The following is a 7,517-nucleotide window of genomic DNA, read 5'->3' as shown; positions in this document are numbered from 1 at the left end:
CTCTCTCTCTCTCTCTCTCTCTCTCTCTCTCTCTCTCGTTTTAGCCATCCTATGCATCCTATGCTGCCGCCGCCACCAAGACCACTGCCGTTGCCACCCCCTCTCTGTCGCCGTCTGCCCCACCGCCAGCGCCTCCTTCTTCTCCTTATTCCCATCCCTCTCAGCATTGCCGCGGTCCTTTCCTTCTTCTCCTATCACCCTTCTCAGCCTATAGCCTCCAGCTCGTACTCTCCTCTCTGAGCAAGGACCAAGCAGAACAGGACAACCGTAGTCTAGCTCCCTGCTCCGGCGGCTCACGATTGCCACCTCTAGCGCCAACAACAACATAGTATCGTTGCCTTCCTCCTTCTTTCTTTATTGCTTCTACACCCTGCATTCAAGGTTTTCTGTTTGAACTCTGTTTTTTTTTTTTTTAAATCTTGTTAGTTAGTTTTCGTTCATTAGATAGGTTTAATTAGTTTAGTTAGTTTAATTTTCTATTTTAGTTGATTTAGGTGGTTAGGATAGTTTAGTTTAGATTTATAGGTTTTGAATTGTTGCTGAAAGTGTCTAGAACTATACTGAGTTTCTTAATTGAACTAATGAAAAAATTGCTACTGAGTTTATTTGGTTAATTATTTGATTATGCTCATTTACTGTGTTAATTATTATTTTGTTATTTGCTATTTTGAATTAATTAGACTACTGTCTAATGAATTTATGATCAACGCTGCTGACTTTTTTTTCAGTGTCATTGATGTTGAATTTTGTGAATTCGTGTTGCACATATTACTTGTTAATGCTAAATTATGTTGTTTATGACTTTGCATGCCAAATATTTGTAAATACGCCTCAAAAAAATTTTTATTGAAAATTTTGGTCAATTCCTTGAAATCATTAATTGTTCTCCTCTTGTTTTGACTATTTGCATTGATAGAATTTGGTTTGTTTTTCCATTGACCGACGTTTTTGGATTTTGGATGTTTGAGATTTCCTACCTAATATTGCAAGTTTGATACACTTTGTCCTATGAAATTGGATTTGTTTAATTTTAGTTTAATTTAGTTTAGGTTTGATTAGAATTTCAATTTTAATTTTCAATCAGTTTCAAAGTTAGTTTAGTTTAGTTTTCTAATCTTAGTGGATTTAGGTTAATTAAGTTAGGTTAAATTCAAAACATATTAGGTTTTGAATTGTTGAAGTGTTTGGAATTGTCTAATTGTGTTAATTGCTGCGTTGATGACTGTTTTGCTGAGAAATTGTTGTTGAGATTGTTTGATAATTTAATATTTACACACATGTCGACAGGTAAAGGTGCCGCAGATTAGGCTGCTAGTCATGGTCGTAGCCGTGGTCGGGGTAGAGGGAGGGTTTCTTTTCATACCGCCGGGACTTCTGACTCCTCTCCCTCTACTCCGACCACCCCGGTGATGCCACAGGTTGTGAGTTTAGCGGACCAGCCATTCATCATTGTCCCTAGCACCAACTACGTGCCTCTGTCTACGGTGACGATGCCACCTCCTACCGTTCAGTAGCTCGCATCCACGTCGACGCCGCCTCCAGCGACAGATGCCGCGGCCCCGATGTCCAACCACGGCACTAAGGTAGCAGCTGATGCCCCACCACCACCTCCCATCATACAGTTGAAGATTTGGCCTGATGGTGGCACGGTGTAAATATCAAGTTGAGTCTCATGTATTTCCTATTTATGGTTATCGCTGAAAGTTCCCAAAAATTGATTCTAATTTAGCGGATTTAGGTTTGAATGCTGGTTAGTATTTTTAAGTTTGAATGATTATGATTAACTTTGTTACTGAAATTTTCTAATAATTGATTCCTGTCTAGTGTATTTAGGTTAATTTAGTTGTCTGTTTAGTGTTTTCCTATTTCAATGGTTGTTGCTGAAATTTCCTGAAGATTAATTCATATTTAGTGGATTTAGGTTGATTTGGTTGTCTGGTTAGTGTTTTTAAGTTTCAATGATTATGATTAACTTTATAGCTGAAAGTTCCTAATAATTAATTCTTGTCTAGTAGATTTAGGTTGATTTGGTTGCCTGTTTAGTGTTTTCTGTTTCAATGATTATGGTTGTTGCTGAAAGTTCTTGAAAATTGATTCCTGTTCAGTGGATTTAGGTTGATTTGGTTGCCTGGTTAGTGTTTTTAAGCTTCAATGATTATGATTAACTTTGTTACTGAGTTTTTGCTAATTGATTCCTTTCTACTAGATTTAGGCTCAGATGGAGGTGTATCAGGCCAGATGCGCGCCGCTGGCATCGATCTTGTTGGTGGCAACACCGCTGCTAGTGGTAGCGGTCCTGCTGCAGGTGGCAGCGGTCCTGCTGGTAGCATACGGACATCACCGCCTTTTGTGCCAATGACTCAAGACCACGGGACCGACGACAACGACGACGACGACTACCTGGATATGTAATTATTAGTTTTTTATTTTATTGTTTCATTGTATTTATTTAATGTACTTGACTTTTAACTTATTTGAACATTATATTATTTATTTTAAATAAAATTTTTCACCAATTTTGTGAAAAAATTAATTTTAAAATTAAAATTGACCATTTATTTCAAATTTAAAAAATAAAAAAGTGACATTACCGTCGAAATTACCATAGAAATAATCTGACGGTAATAGTGCATAAAACAACATTTTTTGGTGCAAACAATATCGTCGGAAGAATACGTCGGTAACCAATTAATTTTTTGAGCCGATAATCCATCGCAACATCCGACAGTAGTTACCGGCGAGGTTTATACTGTCTAATTATTTTTTACGGTAATTAAATTACCGTTAGATTTTATTCGTTTTTCCAACGATACTTAGCGTTTTTCTTGTAGTGCCTCATGTGTCACTTTAGCAATCATAAAACCAATTGAAAAGTGCAAAAACTAATCAAGCAAAATAGATTTAGTATAAAAATCATAAAAGTCTAACATAACAAGATAAATTGTTCAAAAAAAAACATTCAAAATCTAACAAAAAAGAATGTTCAAAAACTAACAAAAGAAACATCCAAAACCTAATAAAAAAAGTATCCAAAATCATTAGAAAAACTATCCAAAATGTACCAAAAAAGAACATCCGAGAAATATAAAAACAAACTTATGAAATATAACAACCAATAATTATCCAAATTCATATTGAAAACATCCATAATATAATGAAAAGAAAATCCAACATGTTTGCTACATAAGTATATGAAACATGAGTAAAAAAACATCCAAAACTAAACAAAAGATACAAAAAAAGGTAAAAAACAACAAAAATATTGTAAAAGAAACGTCCGAAAAAGACAAAAAAATCATCCTGAATGTAACAACTAATAAATATCTAAATTCATATCGAAAATATTCAGTATATAACAAAGAGAGATATCCAACATGCTTGATAAATAAACATACGAAACCTGACCAAAAAAAATTTCAAAACCAAATGAAATAACCATTTAAACCAATAGAAAAAAACCATCCAGAATGTGAAATATAAGATAACATACATCATGATCATGTTGACAAGGAAGAATATTAATACTCTCAAAATTCTCTTCAGAAGAAGGATAATTCACAAACAAAGCGACTATAATTAAGTTCCCATCAACATCCATATATCACCAGAAGCGCGCCACCAACAGCCACGCCCATTACCACGTACCACATAAAAAAGAGATACAAAACGACGCCGTCTACCACACACGGTTATGCTTGTACTTCGACTTTTTTTTTCTTTTGAATTTTATCATTGAAAGGGAAGTGAATTCAAAATGTGGTTGGAGAAGTACAAACGCAGCAACTTCTACGTTTATAGGAGTTCCTGGGAGGGCCGGTGCACCAAAGTTGTAATGACGGTGACAAAGAATACTTTCATTTCGAGGAAAACACCTAGTGTAAAAGGAGAAGAAGGTGAAGGACGCATGTTTTAGACGTTTAAAATTTGAAACTCATGATTTTTAAAAGAGTAAAATTGATTCCCTATATTTTTCCTTTAGAAAATTTACCTTTCTTTAGCAGATTAAAATGTTGGTCAACTTTCTATTTGTTAGTCAAAAAAATATATAATTTCGAAGACATCAAGGTCGAGGTACAATAAATGTTCTTTCGAGAAATGTAATCCTTATCAAGAAGGATTCATCAAGGAAAAGAGGTAGAAGTCAATCGGTAAAGCTGACCGAAGAAGAAGAACATGTGGAGCAGATTGTTGGCAGTTACCCACGTTGTACAAAAGAGCGAGAACTGTTACTCAAAGATTAATGCACGTGGGAGTTACATTTGAATCTGATTGGTCGAAGACTTCTATAAATAGGTGTAAGATCGAAGAAATGAGGGTTGGAATCTCGAATCAGAAAATACTTTCACACACTCATATCCCCAGTGAATTCTTGAGTCTGCTAAGAGCTTTCTTTTCTGTAAGGTTCCTTCCATTTCTTTTAAATTTCTTGTAATCTTTATTTTAATTGAAAATTTATGTTTCAAGCACATTTATTTTTTTTCGTGTTCTTTAAGATTCAGTATTTTGTTTTTGATTTGAAAGTCTTTCGATCCAATCGAAGGTAGTTTATTGCTATATTTAAATTCAATGTTACTCATTTTAATTTCAGTCATTTTACTTTCAAGTTTGCTTTGCTTTTCTTTCAGATTTTCTTTTATTGTTTTAATTTAGTCGAAAGACACTTTGATGCACTTTTGAAAATTGGTACTCATAAGAGGAGTAGGTTTCGCACCCAGATCATTAGATATCGAACCATTTTGATTTGCTAAAAAATGATAAAATAAATTGGCACGCCCGGTGGGACAATTTTAAAAATTAAGTGTGTCAAAAAAGTGTTTTTAAATGATCTAGTGCATGCAACTTAGAAGTGGCAAGATTATTCAAATGGCAGAAGAAGTTTCTAACACTAATGTGGAATCATCTGCAAATAAATGATAATGTTGCTGTGGTTGCACCAATTCCGATGGAGACATCATCGCGTGCTAAAAATAGTACAATTGGGGAGAATGTAACAGTGACTAATCCCCCAGTTGGGAATAGTGGACGAAATCTACGTCCACGGATTGCTATAAGCAACTGCCAGTAACTATTGGTTGTCCTCCTTATGGCCTTCCTCCAGGTTATACTCCACCTGTGTATGCTCCTCCTGTTAGATTTGGAAATTTATCAAGTTTTGGTGGTAACACAGGGCCTCCATTGTATTCTGAGTTTTTTTTCGGGATTTTGAATTGGGTTATACATCGAATGCTTCTAGTTCGATGGCTGCTTTTCAACAAAATGTTGATGAAAGTCATCCTGATTTGGTCAATTTATTGACCTAACAGATGACTACAATTCTGAACCCTATAATGGTTGATCATGAAACAAAATTCGAGCGTCTTGCTAGGTAAGTAGAGAGAATTGCTTGAATTGTTGATTATGGTGAGGGAGATCAAAATTGCAAATAAATCAAGAAGATGGGATGCTTAGAAATATGGGAAATGATAGGCATTTTGAAAGAGATAATCTTCAAATTGTTCATCGAGACCAAAATACATATGATGTATTCGCTTGAATGAGAATTAATCAGTGTGGTGAAAGATATCAAGTAACTAGAATTGTTGAAGATGTGCTTAATAGGGTCGGATTCAATGTGGGTTTTCTCAATCAACCATATTTTATTTCTGCTTTTCCTGCTACTGTACAAGCGACAGAGATGCCTAGGGGAGTAAAAAATTCCAAGATAGTAACATAGTTTGCAGGAGAAGTTGATGAATCGACTACTAAGCATATTGCTCGATATATGGTCGAGTTATGAAACTTAGCGAATGATGAAAATTTAAAAATGAAGTTTTTCCTTCTTCTTTAACAAAGAATGCATTCACCTGGTTTTCTAATCTTAAGCCAAATTCGATTAGAACATGGGCACAATTGGAAAGTGCTTTTCATGCCCAATTCTTTAGAGGAAAGTTGAACATGGCTATAACCGAATTGGTGGCTTTAAAACGTGGAGATGGAGAATCAATTGATGACTTCATAACCATTTTAAAAATGCTCGAAGTCGATGTTACATATCTCTTCCTGAAAGTGAAGTAGTTAAAATAGCCATTATGACTTAGGTTTTTATATGCGCCGAAAATTGCTTAATATTCATATGCCTGATCTGGCTCATTTAGCAGAAATGGTTCGTCAGGTAGAGATTTTTCAGAAAATAATGGAGAAATTAAAAAATAAAAAAAGGTTGAAAAGTAGAGCTTTTTCTCGAAAGGAAAAGGTTTCATACGTTGAAATGGAATCCTCGAGTGAGGAATCCGATTTTGAATTTTCCGAAGTTGATTTGGCTGAATTAAAGAAGGGACCACCTTATGTATGCTCTTTTCTTAAGAAAATAGCGAATGTTGGTAGATCTAATGATAAAAAAACATAAGAGTGGAAAGAAATATAGTTTTGATATTTCAAAATCTGATCAAATATTTGATGTGTTGCTTAAAGATAAATAGTTAGTTTTGTCTGAAGGCAAAACGTTGCTTTCGACAAAAGATTTAAAGAGGAACCTTATTGTAAGTTTCATCAAGCAACAAGCCATTCAACTAATAATTATGTTTGTTTTAGGGACTTGATTCAAGAAGCGATGATGGAAGGGAGGTTGAAGTTTGATGATGGAAAAAAGGACATGAAGATTGATTCTGATCCCTTCGATGTTGGCGCGAATTTTTTGGAGCCCTTTCTAAGGGTTAATATGGTTGGCTTTTCCTATGAGTTCAATACTGCTTTGGGAGACTTCGAATCTAATGTCCGAGTAGTGTGTTCTAGTGTTGGTGAACGATTGCTAGAATTTTTGATCCAGCAAAAGTTAAAGGATCGAGACGTATCTTATGTCCTCGATATAATGTTGTGTTTGATGCTGTTGCTGCAGTCATTTTCGAAAAAGAAAGAATGAAAAAGGAGTTAGCTCATAAGAAAGAGCAAGTGAGGCAAAGATAACCTCCAAAAAGGCAAGAGGGATAGAATTCTGGTGTTCCTCAAAGAAATTTTCCTCCTCCAGTAAATCAATTTCAAGCTTTAGGAGTGCAATGGATTCAGAATTGTCAAGAGTTTCGCAATAAAGATACACAATACAGGCATAATCCTTAGAGGGGTCACCGAGGTTTTCATCATGGCCACTATCCATATCCTCAAGGATGAACAAGAGAAAATCGAAGAGGGAGGAATGGACATCAAATGAGACAAAGAGAGCCATTGAATAATAAAGGCAAGGGGGCAACCCTTACTGTTTATTCACGGGTAGTTTTCCCGTCTGATGGGAAAATGGTTCCTAAGAGAATCCCATCACCAACAAAGTTCGAAAAGGGTAATACTGTTGCTGTAGCCCTAATTGATAACAAAGAAAAAGACGTCGATCTAGATGAAGAGTATTTTGAAGAGGGTGATGAAGAGATGGTAAGCACCATTTCGATTATACCAACTGAATATTTGGGTGAATATGAAGGGAACCCAAGTGAAGATTATGATATGGAGAATGAGAAAGCTTTTGCTTTCTTTCGACTAGAGGATAAGCT

The 7,517-nt window shown here is 35.3% G+C and overlaps 1 pseudogene; it reads right to left on the bottom strand.

The window, feature by feature from the left end:
* LOC107607560 overlaps nt 1-327 on the bottom strand; it is a 15,635-nt pseudogene extending 15,308 nt beyond the window's left edge.

Source organism: Arachis ipaensis, chromosome B07 (assembly GCF_000816755.2).
Source record: "Arachis ipaensis cultivar K30076 chromosome B07, Araip1.1, whole genome shotgun sequence".
NCBI classification, from domain to species: domain Eukaryota; kingdom Viridiplantae; phylum Streptophyta; class Magnoliopsida; order Fabales; family Fabaceae; genus Arachis; species Arachis ipaensis.
This window is presented reverse-complemented; position numbering and strand designations above follow the sequence as displayed.